Source organism: Eumetopias jubatus, unplaced genomic scaffold (assembly GCF_037043125.1).
Source record: "Eumetopias jubatus isolate StellerSeaLion01/CBP00866 unplaced genomic scaffold, mEumJub1_p1.0 scaffold_11, whole genome shotgun sequence".
Taxonomy (NCBI): Eukaryota; Metazoa; Chordata; class Mammalia; order Carnivora; family Otariidae; genus Eumetopias; species Eumetopias jubatus.
Window position 1 is genome coordinate 49,638,491 of NW_028274817.1, and position 20,814 is coordinate 49,659,304.

A 20,814-nucleotide genomic window follows, 5' to 3' on the forward strand; every position below is an offset into this window, starting at 1 on the left:
GTTTCCTTTGCTGTGCAAAAGCTTTTTATCTTGATGTAATCCCAATAGTGCACTTTTTTAAAAGATTTTATTTATTTGACAGAGAGAGACACAGTGAGAGAGAGAACAGAAGCAGGGGGAGTGGGAGAGGGAGAAGCAGGCTTCCCACTGAGCAGGAAGCCCAATGTGGGCTTTGATCCCCCAGGACCCTGGGATCATGACCTGAGCCGAAGGCAGATGCTCAACTGACAGAGCCACCAAGGTGCCCCCCAATAGTTCATTTTTCCTTTGCTTCCCTTGCCTTTGGAGATGGTTCTAGGAAGAAGTTGCTGCAGCTGAGGTTGAAGAGGTTGCTGCCTGTGTTCTCCTCAAGGATTTTGATGGATTCCTGTCTCACATTTAGGTCTTTCATCCATTTTGAGTCTATTTTTGTGTGTTAGGAAATGGTCCAGCTTCTTTCTTCTGCATGTGGCTATGCAATTTTCCCAACGCCATTTTTTGAAGAGACTGTCTTTTCCATTGGACATTCTTTCATGCTTTGTCGAAGATTAGATGACCATAGAGTTGAGGGTCCACTTCTGGGCTCTATTCTGTTCCATTGATCTATGTGTCTGTTTTTGTGCCAGTACCATACTGTCTTGATGATGACAGCTTTGTAATAGAGCTTGAAGTCTGGAATTGTGATGCCACCAGCTTTGCTCTTCTTTTCCCACATTCCTCTGGCTATTCGGGGTCTTTTCTGGTTTCATACAAATTTTAGGATTCTTTGTTCCATTTCTTTGAAAAAAGTGGATGGTATTTTGTTAGGGATTGCATTAAATGTGTAGATTGCTCTAGGTAGCATAGACATTTTCACAATACTTGTGCTTCCAATCCATGAGCATGGAACATTTTTCCATTTCTTTATGTTTTCCTCAATTTCTTTCATGTGTATTCTATAGTTTTTAGAGCACAGATCCTTTGCCTCTTTGGTTAGATTTATTCCCAGGTATCTGATGGTTTTGGGTGCAATTATAAATGGCTTTGACTCCTTAATTTCTCTTTCTTCTGTCTTGTTGTTTGTGTATAGAACTGAAACTGATTTCTGTTCATTGACTTTATATCCTGCCACTTTACTGAATTCCATCTGGCCCTGGCATCTTGTTTGATTTTTGATTACTGCTTAAATTTCCTTAGTGGTAATGGCTCTGTTCAGGTTTCCTTTTTTCTTCCTCGTTTAGTTTTGGTAGTTGATATATCTCTAGGAATACATCCATTTCTTCCAGGTTATCTAATTTGCTGGCATAGAGTTGCTCATAATATGTTCCTATAATTGTATTTCTTTCGTGTTGGTTGTGATCTCTCCTCTTTCATTCATTATTTTATTTATTTGGGTCATTTCTCTTTTCTTTTTGATAAGTCTGGCCAGGGGTTTATCAAACTTATTAATTCTTTCAGAGAACCAGCTCCTAGTTTCGTTGATCTGTTCTACTGTTCTTTTGGTTTCTATTTCATTGATTTCTGCTCTGATCTTTATTATTTCTCTTCTCCTGCTGGGGTTAGGCTTTATTTACTGTTCTTTCTCCAGCTCCTTCAGGTGTAGGGTTAGGTTGTGAATTTGAGACATTTCTTGTTTCTTGAGAAAGGCTTGTATTGCTGTATACTTTCCTCGTAGGACTCCCGTTACTGCATCCCAAAGATTTTGAACAGTTGTGTTTTCATTTTCACTTGTTTCCACGAATTTTTTTTAATTCTTCTTTAATTTCCTGGTTGACCCATTCATTCTTTAGTATGATGCTTTTTACCCTCCATGTATTTAAGTTCCTTCCAACTTTCCTCTTGTGAATGAGTTCTAGTTTCAAAGCATTGTGGACAGAAAATATGCGGGGAATGATCCCAATCTTTTCGTACTGGTTGAGACCTGATTTGTGACCCAGAATGTGATTTGTTCTGGAGAATGTTCCATGTGCACTAGAGAAGAATGTGTATTCTTTTGCTTTGGAATGGAATGTTCTGAATATATCTGTGAAGTCCATCTGACCCAGAGCATCATTTAAAGCCTTTATTTCCTTGTTGATCTTTTGCTTAGATGATCTGTCCATTTGAGTGAGGGGCGTGTTAGTACCCTATTATTATTGTATTATTGTCGACGTGTTTCTTTGATTTTTGTTATTAACTGGCTTATATAATTGGCTGTTCCCATGTTAAGGGCATAGATATTTTCAGTTGTTAGATCTTTTTGTTGGAGAGACCCTTTAAGTATGATGGTGTCCTTCCTCATCTCTTATTACAGTCTTTGGCTTAGAATCTAATTTGTCTGATATAAGGATTGCCACCCCAGCTTTCTTTTGGTGTACATTAGCATGGTAAATTGTTTTCCATCCCCTCACTTTCAATCTGGAGTTGTCTTTGCATCTAGGATGAGTCTCTTGCAGATAGCATATTGATGGGTCTTGTTTTTTTATCCAATCTGATAGCCTGTGTCTTTTGATTGGGGCATTTAGCCCATTTACATTCAGGGTAACTATTGAAAGATATGAAATTAGTGCCATTGTATTGCCTGTAAGGTGACGGTTACTGTATATTGTCTGTGTTCCTTTCTGGTCTACGTTACTTTTAGGCTCTTTCTTTGCTTAGAGGATCCCTTTCAATATTTTTTGTAGGGCTGGTTTGGTGTTCACAAATTCTTTTTGTTTTTGTTCGTTCTGGAAGCATTTTATTTCTCCTTCTATTTTCAATGACAGCCTAGCTGGATATAGTATTCTTGGCTGCATATTTTTCTCATTTAGTGCTCTGAATATATCATGCCAGTTCTTTCTGGCCTGCCAGATCTCTGGAGATAGGCCTGCTGACAGTCTAATGTTTCTACCATTGTAGATTACAGATGTCTTGTCCCAAGCTGCTTTCAGGATTTTCTCTTTGTCTCTGAGACTTTTGAGTTTTACTATTAGATGTCAGGGTGTTGGCCTATTTCTACTGATTTTGAGGGGGGGTTCTCTCTGTCTCCTGGATTTTGATGCCTCTTTCCTTCCCCAAATTAGGGAAGTTTCCTGCTATAATTTGCTCCAATATACCTTCTGCCCCCTCTTCCTCTTCTTCTGGGATCCCAACTGTTCCAATATTGTTTTGCTATATGGTATCACTTATCTCTGGAATCCTCCTCTCGGGATCAAGTAGTTGTTTATCTCTCTTTTTCTCAGCTTCTTTGTTTTCTATCATTTGGTCTTCTATATCACTCATTCTCTCTTCTGCCTCATTTATCCTAGCAGTTAGAGCCTCCATTTTTGATTGCACCTCATAAATAGCCTTTTTGATTTCAAATTGGTTAGATTTTTACTTCTTTTATTGCTGAAGAAAGGGATTCTCTAGTATCTTCTATACTTTTTTCAAGCCCAACTAGTATCTTTATAATCGTCATTCTGAATTCTAGTTCTGACATCTTACTAATGCCTGTATTGGTTACATCCCTGGCAGTTGGTACTCTCTTGTTCTTTTGTTTGAGGTGAGTTTTTCAGTCTTGTCATTTTGTCCAGAGGAGAATAGATGAATGCAAGAGAAAAAATGCTAAAAAAAATTTAAAAGGGTAACAAATACCCCAGAAAAATATACACTAAACAAATCAGAAGAGACCCGAAACTGGGGAGGAAAAGAAAGGGGGAAAAAATAATATGATCAGGTGGGTGAATAGAACAGAGCTGCATAGTAGATTTTGGGTGTATTTTGGTCTGTTAGAAGAAATTCCCTCCCAAAATTTTAAAGGAAGAGAAACATATATATACAAAAATAAGAATAATATGATGAAGGGATGGAATATGATTATAAAGATGAAAATTTAAAAGGTCTTTCTTTTTTTATTATGCTATATTAGTCACCATACAATACATCATTAGTTTTTGATGTAGTGATCCATGATTCAATGTTTTTGTATAACACCCAGTGCTCCATAGAGTACATGCCCTCTTTTAATACCCATCACTGGGGTAACACATCACCCCACCTCCCTTCCTTCTAAAACCCTCAGTTTGTTTCTCCAAGTAAATAATATCTCATGGTTCGTCTCCCACTCCGATTCCCCCCCTTCATTTTTCCCTTCCTTCTCCTAATGTCCTCTATGTTATTCCTTATGTTCCACAAATAAGTGAAACCATATGATAATTGACTTTCTCTGCTTCACTTATTTCACTTAGCATAATCTCCTCCAGTCCCATCCATGTTGATGTAAAAGTTGGGTAATCATCCTTTCTGATGGCTGAGTAATATTCCATTGTATATATGAACCACATCTTCTTTATCCACTCATCTGTTGAATGGCATCTCAGCTCTTTCCAGTTTGGCTATTGTGGACATTGCTGCTATGAACATCAGGGTGCATATGGCCCTTCTTTTCACCACATCTGTGTCTTTGAAGTGAATACCTAGTAGTGCAATTGCTGGGTCTTGGGTAGTTCTATTTTTAATTTTCTGAGGCACCTCCACACAGTTTTCCAAAATGGCTGTACCAACTTGCATTCCCACCAACAGTGTAAGAGGGTTCCCCTTTCTCCACAACCTCTCCAACATTTTTTTTTCTTGCCTTGTCAATTTTTGCCATTCTAACTGGTGTAAAACTCGTATCTGAGGTGACTTTGATTTGCATTTCCCTGATGGCAAATGATGATGAATATTTTTTCATGTCTCTGTTAGCCATTTGTATGTCTTCCTTGGAGAAGTGTCTGTTCATGTCTTCTGCCCAGTTTTTGACTCGATTATTTGTTTTTTGGGTGTTGAGTTTGAGTTCTTTATAGATCTTGAATACCAGCCATTTATCTATAGTGTTATTTGCAAATATCTTCTCCCATTCTATGGGTTGCCTCTTTGTTTTGTTGACTGTTTCCTTTGCTGCGCAGAAGATTTTTATTTTGATGAAGTCCCAAAAGTTCATTTTTGCTTTTGTTTCACTAGCTCTTGGAGACGTATCTTGAAAAATGGTGCTGTGACCAATGTCGAAGAGGTTACTGCTTATGTTCTCCTCTACGATTTTGATGGATTCGTGTCTCACATTGAGGTCTTTCATTCATTATGAGTTTATCTTTGTGTAGGGTGTTAGAGAATGGTTCAGTTTCATTCTTCTGCATGTGGCTGTCCAATTTTCCCAGCACCATTTATTGAAGAGACTGTCCTTTTTCCATTGCAAATTTTTTCCTGCTTTTTCGAAGATTATTTGACCATAGAGTTGAGGGTCCATATCTGAGCTCTTTATTCTATTCCATTGGTCTATATGTCTGTTTTTGTGCCAGTACCGTGCTGTCTTTTTGATCACTGCTTTGTAATATAGCTTGAAATTGGGCAATCTGATGCCCCCGTCTTTGTTTTTCTTTTTCAACATTTCCTCAGTGATTCAGGGTCTTTTCTGATTCCATACAAAATTTAGGGTTGTTTGTTCCAGCACTTTTGAAAAATATCATTGGAATTTTGATCGGGATGGCATTGAAGTTATAGATTGCTCTGGGTAGCATAGACATTTTAACAATGCTTATTCTTCTGATCCACAAGCCTGGAATGTTTTTCCATCTTTTTGTGTCTACTTCAATTTCTTTCATGAGTGTTCTGTAGTTCCTAGAGTATAGATCCTTTATGTCTTTGGTTAGGTTTATGCCAAGGTATCTTATGGTTTTTGGTACTATTGCAAATAGCATCGTTTCTCTAATTTCTCTTTCCACAGTTGCATTGTTAGTGTATAAGAAAGCAAATGATTTCTGTGCATTGATTTTGTATCCTGTCACATTGAATTGCTGTATGAGTTCTAGTAATGTAGGGGTGGAGACTTTTGGCTTTTCCACATAAAGTATCATGTCATCTGCAGGGAGAGAGTTTGACTTCTTCTTTGCCAATTTGAATACCTTTTATTTCTTTTTGTTGTGTGACTGCTGTTCTAGTAGACTTCTAGTACGATGTTGAACAATAGTGGTGACAGTGGGCATCCTTGACGTGTTCCTGATCTTAAGGGAAGGGCTCTCAGCTTTTCCACATTGAGGATGATAATCATTGTAGGTTTTCATAGATGGATTTTATGAACTTGAGGAATGTTCCCTCTATCCCTATACTCTGAAGAGTTTTAATTAAGAAAGTATGCTGTATTTTGTAAAATGCTTTTCCTGCATCAATTGAGAGGACCATATGGTTCTTCTCTCTCCTCTTATTAATGTGTTCTATCACATTGATTAATTTGCGAATGTTGAACCAGCCTTGCATCCCAGGGATAAATCCCACTTGGTCATGGTGGATGATCCTTTTAATGTATTGTTGGATCCAATACCCAGGATTTTGTTGAGGATTTTGGAATCCATATTCATCAGGGATAGCAGTCTGAAATTCTCTTTTTTGATGGGGTCTTTGCTTGGTTTGGGGAGTAAAATAATCCTGGCCTCATAGAATGAGTCTGGAAGCTTTCCTTCTGTTTCTATTTTTTTGAAACAGCTTCAGGAGAATATGTATTATTTCTTCTTTGAATGTTTGGTAGAATTCTCCAGGGAATCCATCAGGGACAGGACTCTTGTTTTTTGGGATGGTTTTCATCACTACTTCAACCTCATTACTGGGTATTGGCCTATTCAGGCTGTCAGTTTCTTCCTGTTTCAGTCTTGGCAGTTTATAGGTTTCCAGGAAGGCATCCATTTCTTCCACGTTGCTTAATATATTGGCATAAAGTTGTTGATAATAATTTCTAATAATTTTTTTTATTTCCTAGGTGTTAGTCGTGATCTCTCCTTTTTCCTTCATAATTTTATTAATTTAGGCCCTTTCTCTTTTCTTTTGGGTAAGTCTGGCCTGTGGTTTATTGATATTGTTAGTTCTTTCAAAGAACCAGCTTCTAGTTTCATTGATCGTATCTACTGTGTTTCTGGTTTCTAATTCATTGATCTCTGTTCTAATCTTAATTATTTCTCTTCTAATGTATGGTTTAGGCATCGTTTGTTGCTTTTTCTCTAGTTCTTTAAGGTGTAAAGTTAGTTGGTGAATTCGGGATTTTTCTATTTTTTGAGTGAGGCTTGGATGGCTATGTATTTCCCACTTAGGACCACCTTTGCAGTATCCCATAGGTTTTGGACCAATGTGTTTTCATTCTCGTTGCTTTCCATGAATTGTTTAAGTTCTTCTTTGATTTATTTGTTGACCCAAACATTCTTGAACAGAGTGGTCTTTAGTTTCCAAGTGTTTTAATTTCTTCCAAATTTTTTCTTGTGATTGACTTCCAGTTTTAAAGCATTATGATCTGAGAATAGGCAGGGAATAATCTCAATCTTTTGGTATTGGTTGAGACCTGATTTGTGACCCAGTATGTGGTTTATTCTGGAGAAAGTTCTGTGTGCACTAGAGAAGAACGAGTATTCTGTTGTTTTAGGGTAGAATGTTCTGTATAACCTATGTGATCCATCTGGTCAAGTGTGTCATTCAAAGCTCTTGTTTCTTTGTTGATTTTCTGCTAAGATGATTTGTCTATTACTGAGAGTGGACTATTGAGGTCTCCTACAAGTAACATACTGTTATCGATATGACTATTTTGGCTAACAGTTGGCTTACGTAGATGGCTGTTCCCATGTTGGGGGCATAGATACTTACAATTGTTAGATCTTCTTGTTGGATAGACCCTTTAAGAATGATATAGTGTCCTTCTGTGTGTCTAACTACATCCTTATTTTAAAATCTAATTTGTCTGATATAAGAATTGCTACCCCAACTTTCTTTTTTTAGGTTCAAGATGAGTCTCTTGTAGACAGCATATGGATGGGTCCTATCTTTTTATCCAATCTGCAACCCTGTGCCGTTTTATGGGAGCATTTAGGCCGTTCATGTTGAGAGTGATTATTGAAACATATGCATTTATTGTTATCATGTTGCCTGTGAAGACCTTGTTTTTATAGACTGTCCCTGTAAATTTCTGTTGTATATCAATCACTCTTAGGGTCTTTCTCCTTTTATAGAACCCCTCTTAATATGTCTTGCAGGGCCAGCTTAGTGGTCACATATTCTTTCAGTTTCTGCTGGTCTTGGAAGCTCTGCATCTCTCCATCCATTCTAAGTAACAACCTTGCTGGATAAAGTATTCTTGGCTGCATGTTCTTCTTGTTTGGTACCCTGAATATGTCTTTCCAGCCCTTTCTGGCATGCCAGGTCTCTGTGGAGAGGTCTGACGTTATTCTGATGTTCCTCTCTCTGTGCATAAGGAATCTCTTCCCCCTAACTGTCTTTAATTTCGTTTCCTTGGTTCCAAGATTTGTGAGTTTTACTATTACATGCCAGGGTATTGGCCTGTTTTCCTTGATCTTGGGAGGGGTCCTCTCTGCCTCTAAAACATGAATGTTTGTTTCATTCCCCAGATTAGGAAAGTTCTCAGCTATGATTTGCTCAAATATATCTTCTTCTCCTCTCTCTCTCTCTCCACTCCCTCAGGGATCCCAATGTTTCTGACATTGGAACATTTCATGGTGTCACATCTCTGATTCTATTTTCTTGGATTTTGAGTTATTTTTTCCTGGCCTCCTCTTTTTCCTTCTTGTCTACTAATTGGTCTTCTAGGTCACTAATTCGTTCTTCTGCCTCGCTTACCCTAGCTGTTAGATTTTCTAGATTAGGTTGGATCTCATTGATAGGGCATTTTTAAGTTCTGCAAATTCGGTTGTCATTTCTGCCCTTAGAGACTCCAAGTTGCCATTAATTGATTTCTCTATTCTAGTTATTGTCTTCACAATTGCTACCTTGAATTCCATCTCCAACATCTTGGTTATATCTGTATCTATTTGTAAATCTGTGGCATAAGTCACAGTCTCTGAGTCTTTCCTATTTTGGGGGTTCCTCCTCCTAGTATTCTGTTGAGGGAATGTACAGAGTCCAAATTATTGACCACAACCCAGGCAAGATGCACCTGTTTTCTAGGGACCTTAGGGTTGCTGGCCTCTTGTTCTCCCAGCCTGTTTTTTGGGGGAGGGGCCTGCTGCACTGTTACTCAAGGAACCCTGTTTGGGCAGAGTTACCCTGCCCCCTGTGGCAGGGAATGGGCTCAGTGAAAACCATTTGTTTGGGGCTTTTGTTCTCCAGTGGCTTTCTCTGGCGGCTTTCCCTATCTCTTCCAAGAGTCAGAGCAGGAGAGATCATTTCCAACCCTCTGCCTCAGAGCAGAGAGATCGCAGTCTGTTCTTCAGTGAGCTCTCTAGACCACATTATCTCCATTTCTCTCTGTGCTGCTATAAACTGCAACATCCTGGGTTGTGCACCCCTCAGCAATGCTCCAAGTCCTCACCTCCAGGTCAGGGTATGTATGTGCCCTTTGTGCTTCTAAAACTGCCAGCCGCCCTCAGTTCACATGCATGGGCCTGCTACTCCAGGGTTTCAGTTTGGGGGGCTGCCCTAAAGTCCTTTCCCTATTGCTACTGTTCTGCAAGTCTGTGCCCTGTCCCCAGCATGGGAGGTTATCACTCACTGGTGGGGTAAGATCATTACAGCTCCCTCCCCCTTCCATTTATCCTCCAGTATCTGCCTGTGGAATCACCACTCCACCCTTCATAAATCAAAACCAACCGCCTGTGACATTCTGTTTTTAGAGATCCAGATCTATCTTCTTACATCTCAGGCTGATTTTGTGGGTGTTCAGAGTGGTCTGGTAGATATCCAGCTTAATTCCAGATACTGGTTGGAATAGGGTCCCCTACTCCTCCACCATTTTTTTCACATTCCAATTTAAAAAGGTCTTAAAAAGGAATTGATAAGAAGTTGGTTGAAAAAAGAATAAAAAAACATTTAAAAATAAAAGAGAGAATGTGATCAGGCAGGAGACTAGGACAACATCATACAGTAGATTTAGGGTATATTTTTGTCTGTTAGAAGAAACTGTTTCCCAAAATTTTAAACAAACATGAAAAATTAAAAAATATTTTGAAAAAGGAATTGATAAGATGTTGGTTGGAAAAGGAAAGAAGAAAAATTCAACTAAAAAAATGAAAAAGAATAATAAAGAAAATTTTAAAAATTAACTTTGATATAATAATAAATCATGGGAAAAAAGCAATGAACTTTATGCACGGTATTCCCCTAGTGCTGGGGTTTTGCCTTCTCTTTGATCAGTAAACTTGGTCTTGGATGGATGTTCTTGCTGATCTTCTGTGGGAGGAGCCTGTTGCATGATTCTCAAATGTCTTTGCCTGAGGTGGAATTGTACCACCCTTGTCAGGGGCTTGGCTAAGTATCTGCTTGGGTTTGCTCTAAGTAGCTTTTGTTCCCTGAAAGCTTTCCTTACAGCTTTGGAGGAGGAGAATGAACATGGCCGCCTCCCAATCTCTGGGAGGTTCTGGAGGAGCTGAGACCTCAGGGCCCCACTCTTCAGTGCACCCTCAGAGCAAAGCAGTCTCCCCTGTCTCCCTGGTCTCCTGCTGCACTCTAAGCTCACCTGGCCTGTGACTGAACGTTTCTATCTCTGGCTCACCACCCCGTTTGGAGTCTCCAAACCCAGCAGATTCCCGTGGTGTGCTCCCATGCTTCTCCTCCTGGGGGTGGAAGGAGATTCTCCCCAGATCTGCCACTTGTTGGGTCCCTACTTGAAGAGCAATGGCCCGACTGTGCCGCCAATCATGGTTTATGGCAACCCCAAGCTGAGAGCCCACTCCTCAGCTCCATCTTTGCAGTCAGCTCCCTCACTCTGATACCTGGGAGCTCTGCCACACTCAGACACCCCTGGTCTTTCTGTGACCCTGTGGGTCCTGAGACCACACTGTCCCAGCAAGGGTTCCATCCCCCACTTAGCCACTGGAGTGACGTCTCTCAGTGGAGCAGACTTCTAAAAGTTCCAATTTTGTGCTCCACTGCTCTATCACTTGACCAGTAGCTGGCTGAGGAGGCTCGCTCCCCCCCACTATCTATCTTCCTGAATATCGCCTTGTATTCACTTCTCCAAATGTCCTACATTCAGGAAGTGGTCGCTTTTCTGTTCATAGAGTTGCTGTTATTCTTTTCTTTTATCTCCTATTGAGTTTGTAGGTGTTCAGAATGGTTTGATAACTGCCTAGCTGAATTCCTGGGACCAGATGAAATTTAGGTCTCCTACACTTCCATCTTGCTCCTCCCTTTCACGTCATTCTTAATAGAACATGAAATAGAATTGAGGTTTCCTGATAATTTTTCTACCTTAATTTACCATATTCATGGAAAATTCCTTGAGGGCAGGGGTCTTATCCCATTGTCATTAGTACCACAGAGCTTGCCACATAGTACCTGATTAATAAATATTTGTTAAACCACTCTTTGCCAGGCTCAGAAGTGCCATTTTCTCTTCACTCATTGTATGGAGTTTCTTCCAACTACCAATAAAGAGCAATATAGAACTTGCCAATATCAGTATCTTGGAAACTGAATATATAGCAATTTGGTGGGTTGTATTGTCCCAGTTAAGCTTTAGAAAATAAGTGTTTTTTTAGACATCTGTTTGCTCAAAACTCTTGGGTTTTGTTAATGATAGCATTTAAAGACAGTTATTTTTAGTTGATATTTTCCATTTTAACAAGGAATGAACAAACTATGTCTTGTTGAACTACTTTCTTTGCTCTCATATAAGGAAGGTCATGGGCTCTGTGTCTGCTGGTGGAGTGGGTGTCTAGATTAATCTGAGTTTGTCTGGTCATGCCTTTCCAAATCTTTACATTCTACCAGCCCTCCAGACAGCAATATAAGAGTTGTCTCATTATATCCCATGCTGGAATCTACCTTGTTTATGTTTGAACAGAAGATTTCTTTATTAAACTGTATACTCTAACATATCTTCTAATTTATTAATTCCCATATGAAATACAGATTATTGGCCTATCATTCAGATGCAGATTCAGTATGTATTGATCTCCTACCAATGTGCTGAGCATGGTATTTATACAGTTCGCCTTATTTAATCCTCTCAACAACTTTGTGAAATAGGGGCTATTATTGCATATCGCAAATGAGTAAACTGAGGTTCAAGGGAATTGTGAAATTTTAACATAGTCATACAAAGGGGCATTCCAAGGTTCTGGAATTGTTGTTGCCTTGACAACTACATTATTCTTCTAAAATGAAGTTTGTTGTATTCACTTTATATTATTACAGAAGCAATGCATTTTCATGACAGAAGTATCTTAACATAGAAACAAGTAAAAGGGAAAAGGACAGAAAAAAGAATAAAGATCAACCATAATAAAAATCACTTAGAGACAATTACTGGTAATGCCTTGCTATATGTCTTGCAGGATTTTCCTATGTATACTTTAAGAAATCATACTGTGGTAGTTCTATAATGATTTTTCTCAATAATTATGACCATATTTTTAGCCAATACAAAATGACTAAGAAGGCAGTTTGAGATGGTGGCATAGGAAGACTCTGAACTCACCTCCTCCCATGGACACACTAAATCTACAGCTACATAGAGAAAAATTCTCTCTGAAAAAGACTTGAAAACTAGCTGAACAACTCCTTTCCAATAAAGGATAAAAAGGCCACATTAAGATGAATAGGAGAGGCAGGGACGTGGTCTCACCAAAAACTTCACCTCCAGTGAGGTGACCCATAAGCAAGAGGGATATCACAAATATGGAGGGTATCCCTGAGGAGCAAGGAATTTGAATCCCACATCAGGCACACCAACCCTTGGGAATTGCACTGGAAAGAAGAGTCCCCAAAATGTTTGATTTTGAAATTCAATGGAGCTTATATCCATGAGACTGAAAATGCTGTAGGAAACAGAGACTCTGCTTTTAAAAGGCTCATGCACAGACTCACCCTAGGGCCCAGAACAAAAGCAGCAGGTTGCAAAGTGCTTAGATCATGTGAAGGAGATTTGTTGGCTAATCTTAAAGCATCTGCCAGAGGGGCAGAGTTCTGTTGGAACTCTCTCCAGGGACAAAAGCACATTTTTTGCACTCTCATTCAGCCTTATTAACACTGGTGTTGGTGGGTGCCATTTTTGCACTGTCCCTCTACCTTACTACCACCACTTGCCCTGCCCCTGTGCTCCCCCATGGTCTTGCACTGTTAAACCCAGCAGGCAGGTGTTTCCCCACCCTGGCACTCTCCCATGATTCTGCCAAAGCCAGCTGGTGCACACAGTTCAAACAGAGAATACTCCTTCATTACTTGGCTCTCGTGGCCAGGGACACTAGTTGTTTTAGGACACATGGAACTGAAGCAATCAGAAAGAAAGTTTTTGTCAGGCTACCACCCCTCAGGGCACTGCACAGACAGCAGACTGAAATACTCCCCCAGTCTTCCTGTGATCACTCCATCAAGACTGGGAGAGATATCTGTTCAGCCCAATATATTGAAACAAAAACAGACAATCCACAAAATGAGGAAACAGAGAAGTATGTTCCAAAGGAAAGAACAAGATAACCCCCCAACATGCATGCACACACACACACACACACACACACACACACACACACACACACAACTTAATGAAACAGAGAAAACTAATTTATCTGATAAAGAGTCCAAAGTAATGGTCATAAAGATGCTCACTGATCTCTGGAAAAGAACAGATGTACACAGAGTGAACTTCAAGAAAGAGAGAGAAAATATTTAAAAATACCAGACAGAAGTCATGAGCTGAGGAATACAATAACTAAACTGAAAAAATACACTAGGAGGGTTCAACTCAGCCTAGATGAAGCAAGAGAAAGGATCAGTGACCAGGAAGACAGGGCAGTGGAACTCACACAAACAAAGCAGCAAAAAGAAAAAAAATTTTATAAAGTGAAGATAGCTTAAGGGACATATGGGACAACAACAAGCAGAACAACATTCACAGTATAGGGGTCCCAGAAGGGGAGAAGGGAGACAGAAAACTTACTTGAAAAAAAAATAGCTGAAAACTTTCCTAACCTGAGGAAGAAAACAGACATCCAGATACAGGAAGCACAGAGAATTACAAACAAAATTAACCCAAAGAGACCCATACTAAAGCACATAAAGACTTTTCCAGACAACCAAAAATTAAGAGTTCACCACCAACAACCTGGCCTTACAAGAAATATTAAAGAGAATTCTTTAAGCTAAAAAAAAAAAAAAATGGCACTAATTAGTAGCAAGAAAACAAATGAAAGTAAAAATCTCACTAGTAAATGTAAATATATAGTAAAGGTAGTAGACTGATCTCATATAAAATTAGGATGAAGGCTAAAAAACAAAAGTGGTTAAAATAACTATAACTACAACAATTTTGTTAAGGAATAAGTACACAAAATAAAAAGTGTAAAATGTGACATCAAAAACATAAAACTTGGGAGAGGGAAGTAAAAATGCTAGAATGTATTCAAATTTAACTTTCTATCTATCTATATATATGTATATACCAGTCTCTCTCTCTCTCTATGTGGAGAGAGACTGATATATGTAAGCTTAATAGCAATCAGAAAGCAAAAACCTATAGTAGATACACAAAAGATAATGAGAATGGAATCTAAATGTAGCACTAAAGAAAGGCATCAAACCACAAGGGAAATAAACAAGAGAATAAGAAAGGAAAAGCCAGAAAACAATTAACAAAATGGCAATAAATATATATCTATCTGCAATTACTTTAAATGTAAATGGACTAAATGCTCAAATCAAAAACAGAGTGGCTGAATGGATTAAAAAAAAAACAAGACACATCTATATGTTGCTTACAAGAGACTGATCTCAGATGTAAAGACACACACATACTGAAAGTGAAGGAAAGGAAAAAGATGTTTCAGGGTGCCTGGGTGCTCAGTTGGTCAAGCATCTGCCTTTGGCTCAGGTCATGATCTCAGGGTCATGGGATTGAACCCCACATCAGGCTCTCTACTCAGCAAGGACCCTGCTTCCCCCTCTTTTTCTGCCTGCCTCTGTGCCTACTTGTGATCTTTCTCTCTCTCCGTCAAATAAATAAAATTTTTTTTAAAAAAAGGACAAAGATGTTTCATGCAAATGAAAACCAAAAAAAGCAAGCTGAGGTAGCTATACTTATATCAGGGAAAATAGACTTCAAAATAAAGACTGTAATATAAGATAGATGGACATTATATAATGATAAACAGTTAATCTAGCAATAAAATACATTTGTGAATATTTGTGTACCCAACATAAGAACACCTAAATATAGGGGCACCTGGGTGGCTCAGATAGTTAAGCATCTGCCTTCGGCTCAGGTCATGATCCCAGGGTCCTGGGATTGAGTCCCGCATCAGGCTCCCTGCTCAGCAGGGAGCCTGCTTCTCCCTCTGCTTCTCTCTCTCTCTCTTTCTCTGTCTCTTATGAATAAATAAATAAAATATTTTTAAAAAAAGAACACCTAAATATAAAAAGAAAATATTAACAGACATAAAGGGGGGAAGCAATATCAATACAATAAAAGTAGGGGACTTTAATATTCCACTTACATTAATAGTTAGATCATCCAGACAGAAAATCAGTAAGGAAATTTGGCATTCAATGACATATCAGACCAGATGGACTGAATAGATATATACAAAACTTCCTATCCAAAAACAGCAGAATTCCTATTCTCCTTAAGTTCACATGAAGCATTCTCCAGAATAGATCATATATTAGGTCACAAAACAATTTTCAATAAATTTAAGAAAATTGAAATCACATCAGACATCTTTTAAGACCACGATGGTATGAAAATGGAGATCAAACACAAAAAGAAAAATGGAAAAATCACAAATAGGTGGAGATTAAACAACATGCTACTGAGCGACCAATGGGTCAATAAAGGAATCAAAGGAGAAATAAAGAAATACCTGAGACAAAAGAAAACAAAACTACAACATATGAAAATCTGTGGGATGTAGCAAAGGACTTCTAAGAGGGAAATTTATAGTGATACAGGCCTGCTTCAAGAAACAAGAAAAATATCAAATAATCTAACTTTACACCTAAAGTAACTAGAAAAAGAGGAACAAACAAAGCCCAAAGTTAGTAGAAGAAAAGAAATAATAAAGATCACAGTGGAAATAAATGAAAGAGAAACTAAAATGATAATATAAAAGATCAATGAAACTAAGAGCTCAAGAAAGAGAGAGCACAAGTGGTGGGGAGAGGCAGAGGGAGAAGGAGAAGCAGACTCCATGCCGAGCAGGGAACCTGACACGGGCCCAATCCCAGGACTCTGAGATCATGACCTGAGCTGAAGGCAGATGCTTAAATGACTGAGCCACGCAGGCACCCTTTGGTTATTTATGTAAAAGATAAAATTGACAAACCATTAGCTAGATTCACTAAGAAAAAAAGTGATAGGGCTCAAATACATAAAATGAGAAATGAAAGGAGGGAAGTTACAACTGATACCAAAGAAATACAAAGGATAGTAAGACACTTCTATGAACAATTAAACACCAACGAATTGGACAGACTAGAAGAAACAGATAAATTTCTAGAAATATAAAATCTTCTAAAACTGAATCATGAAGAAATAGAAAATCTGAATAAACTGATAACCAACAAGAAGATTGAATCAGTAATCAAAAACCTCTTAACAAACAAAAGTCCAGGACCAGATGGCTTTACTGAATTCTACAAACATTCAAAGATTTAATACCTACACTTCTCAAACTTTTCCAAAATATTGAAGAGGAAAGACTGCTTCTAAATTCATTTTTTTGAAGCTAGCATTACCTTGATACCAAAATCAAAAAAGGACACTAAACAAACACAACACACACACATACACACACACACACACACATTTATAGGCCAATATCCTTGATGAACATAGGTGAGAAAATCCTCAACAAAATATTAACAAACCAGATTCAACAATACATTAAAAAGATCATACACCATGCTTAAGTGGGATTTATTTGAGGGATGCAAGGATTGTTCAATATCTGCAAATCAGTTAATGTGATACCCCATATTAACAAAAAGAAAAATAAAAGTGATTTAATCTAAATAGATGCAGAAAAATCATTTGACAAAATTCTCCATCCATTTATGATCAAAACTCTCAACAAAGCAGGTATAGAGGAAGTATACTTCAACATAATAAAAGCCATATATAACAATACCACAGCTAATCATATTCAATGATTAAAAGCTGAAAACCTTTTCTCTAAGATTAGGAACAAAACAGGAATGCCCATTTTTATTATTTTCATTCAACATAGTACCAAAAGTCCTAGCCATAGCAGTAAGCAAGAAAAAGATATAAAAGGCATCCATATTGGAAAAGGAGAAGTAAAATTATAACTTTCTGTGAACAAAATGATTTTATTTATAGAAAACTCTATAAAGACTCCATCAAAAATTGTTAGAACTAATAAATTTAGTACAGTTGTAGAATACAAAATCACTGTACAAAAATCTATTTCATTTTTATACACTAACAACAAACTATCAGAAGGAGAAATTAAGAAAGCAATTCCATTCACCATTACATCAAAAGAATAAAATAACTATGAATAAATTTAACTGAAGTGGTGAAAGAACTGTACAATGAAAACTACAAGGTGTTGATGAAAGAAACTGAAGACACAAATAAATGACAAGATATTCTGTACTCATGGATTGGAGGAATTAATATTGTTAAAATGTCTATATTACCCAAAACCATCTGCAAAATTAATGCAATCCCTATCACAATTCCAATGGAATTTTTTTACAGAAATAGAACAGACAATCCTAATTGCTTCTTAGCCTTTTGGCTAAGATCAAGTGTAGTACAGACAATCCTAAAATTGGTATGGAAAAGCAAAAGATCCTGAATAGCCAAGCACCTTGAGAAAGGAGAGCAAAGGTGGAAGCATGATGCTCCCATATTTCTAACTATATTACAAAGCTATACTCATCAAAACAGTATAATATTGGTATGAAAACAGGCACGTACATCAATAGAACAGAATACAGAACCCAGAAATAAACCCATGCACATACAGTCAATTAGTTAATGACAAAAGATGCAGGAATATGCAATGAAGAAAAGACGGTCTGTTTTATAAATAGTGTTGGGAAAACTGGTTAGCCATATTTAAAAGAATGAAACTAGACCATAATATTACAACATACATAAAATTAACTCAAAATGGATTAAAGACTTGAATATAAGATCAAAAACCATAAAACTACCAGAAGAACACATAGACAGTAAGCTCCTTGACATTCACTCTTGGTGATTTTTTAAAAATCTGACTCCAAAGGCAATGGCAACCAAAGCAAAAATGAATAAATCAGACTATGTTAAACCAAAAAGTTTCTGCACAACAAAGAAAACCATCAACAAAATAAAATGGCAAACTACCGAATGGGAGAATATACTTGCAAATCATAAATCTAGTAAGTGGTTGATATCCAAAATATTAATGAACTCATAAAATATAATAATAGGAAAAAAACAATCTGATTATAAAATGGGCAGAGGATTTGCATAGATACTTCCAAAAAAGACATACAGATGTCCAACAGGCACATGAAAATATTCTCAACATCACTAATCATAATGGAAAGGCAAATCAAAATCACAATGAAATATCACCTTATACCTGCCAGAATTGCTATTATTAAAAAAGACAAGAAATAAGTGTGGTGAGGATATGGAGAAAAGAGACCCGTTACGCACTGTTGGTAGAAATATAAATTGTTGCAGACACTATGGAAAACAGTATAGAGGTTGCTCAGAAAACTAAAAAGTGAATTACCATATGATCAAGCAAATACACTACCAGGTATTTATCCAAAGAAAATGAAACACTAATTCAAAAAAAAAAAAATATGCACCCTTATGTTCATTGCAGCATTATTCACAATAGCCAAGATATGGAAACAACCAGAGTCCATCTCAATGGATGAGTGGATAAAGAAGATTCCATTTATATATGCATGGAATACTATTCAGCCATAAAAAAGAATGAAATCTTGCCATTTGTGACAACATAGATGGAACTTGAGGATATTATGTTAAGTGAAATAAGTCAGAAAAAAACAAATACCATATGATTTCACTTCTATGTGGAATCAAAAAAAAACAAAACAAGAGGCAGGAGCAAGATGGTGGAGGAGTAGGAGACCTAAATTTCATCTGGTCCCAGGAAATCAGCTAGATAGGTATCAAACCATTCTGAACACCTACGAACTCAACAGGAGATTGAAGGAAAGAATAGTAGCAACTCTCTGAACAGAAAAGAGACCACTTTCTGGAAGGTAGGATGTGCAGAGAAGTGAATCCAAGGCAATATTTGGGAAGATAGACCGCAGGGGGAGAGAGCCTCTGTCAGCCAGCTTGCAGCAAGTGCTAGAGCAGGCGGGCACAAAATTGGAACTTTTAAAAGTCTGCTCTGCTGAGGGCCATCACTTCAGTGGCTAAGCAGGGGGTAGAACACTCGCTGGGACAGTGTGGTCTCAGGACCCTCAAGGTCACAGAAAGACCAGGAATGCCTGAGAGTGGCAGAGCTCCCAGGTATCAGAGCAGGAAAGTGGGCCACAAAGACGGACCCGAAGAGTGAGCTGGCAGCTCTGGGATGCCACAAACCGTGATCCGGGGCACAGTCAGGCCATTGCTCTTCTAGCAGGGACCCAACAAGCAGCAGATCCAGGGAGACTCCCCTTCCTCCCCCGGGAGGAGTAGCATGGGAGCGCACCACAGGGATCTACTGGGTGTGGAGACTCCAAATGGGGTCGTGTGCCAGAGATAGAAACACTCGGTCACAGGTTGGGTGAGCATGGAGTGCAGCCTTAGACCAGGGAGACAAGAGTGATTGACTGCTTTTCTCTGGGGGCTCACTGAGGAGTGGGGCTCTGAGTTCTTGGGTCCTCCAGAGCAGAGATTGGGAAGCAGCCATTTTCACTCTCTTCCTCCAAAGCTGTACTGAAAGCTTGCAGGGAACAAAACCTCCCAAGAACAAACCTGAGTAGATTACTTAGCTCACCCCTGGCAAGGGCAGGGCAATTCCACCTCTGGCAAAGACATTTGAGAACCACTTCAACAGTCCCCTTCCCCAGAAGATCAGCAAGAATAACCACTCAAGACCAAGTTTACGGATCAATGAGAATGGCAGAACTCCAGCACTAGGGGAATACAGCACATAGAATTCATGGCTTTTTTCCCCCCGATTCTTTAGTCTTTCAAAGTTAAGTTTTTAATTTTATTTTTTTCATTTTCTATTTTTTTATTTTTCTTTTTCCCTTTTTCAACCAACATCTTATCAATCCCTTTCTTAAAAATCTTTTTTATTTTTAAATTTTAGAGTCATATTGTATGCCTTCATAGTAGTTAACCTTATTTTTGGTATATATATAAGTTATTCTCTTTTTAAAATTTTGGAATACACTTGCTTCTAACAGACCAAAATGTACCCTAAATCTTTAGTGTATGGCTTTGTTCCAGTCTCCTGCCTGATCACATTCTCACCCTATTTTTTTTTTAATTTCTCTTCTTTCTTGTTTCAGCCAACTTCTTATCAATTCCTTTTATAAAATATTTTATAATTTTCATTTTTAGAGTCATATTCCATCCTTTCATCTTATTTCCCCTTATTTTTGTACATATATAAGTTTTTCTTTCTTTAATATTTTGGGAGGCAGTTTCAACTAACAAACCAAAATACACCCCAAATCTAGTGTGTGGCACTCATCTATTCACCAGCCTGATCATATTTGATCATATTCTTTTTTTTTTAGCTTTTTCTTTTTCTTTTTTTTTTTTCTCTTTTTTCTTTCTTTCCCTTTTTTTCCCCTGGTTTCAGGTCTCTTCTGATTTGTTTAGTGTATATTTTTCTGGAGTCATTATTACCCTCTTAGCATTTTGTTCTCTCATTCATCTATTATCCTCTGAATAAAATGAGAAGATGGAAAAAATCACCTCAAAAAAAAAGAAGACGCAGTACCGACTGCCAAGGACCTAAT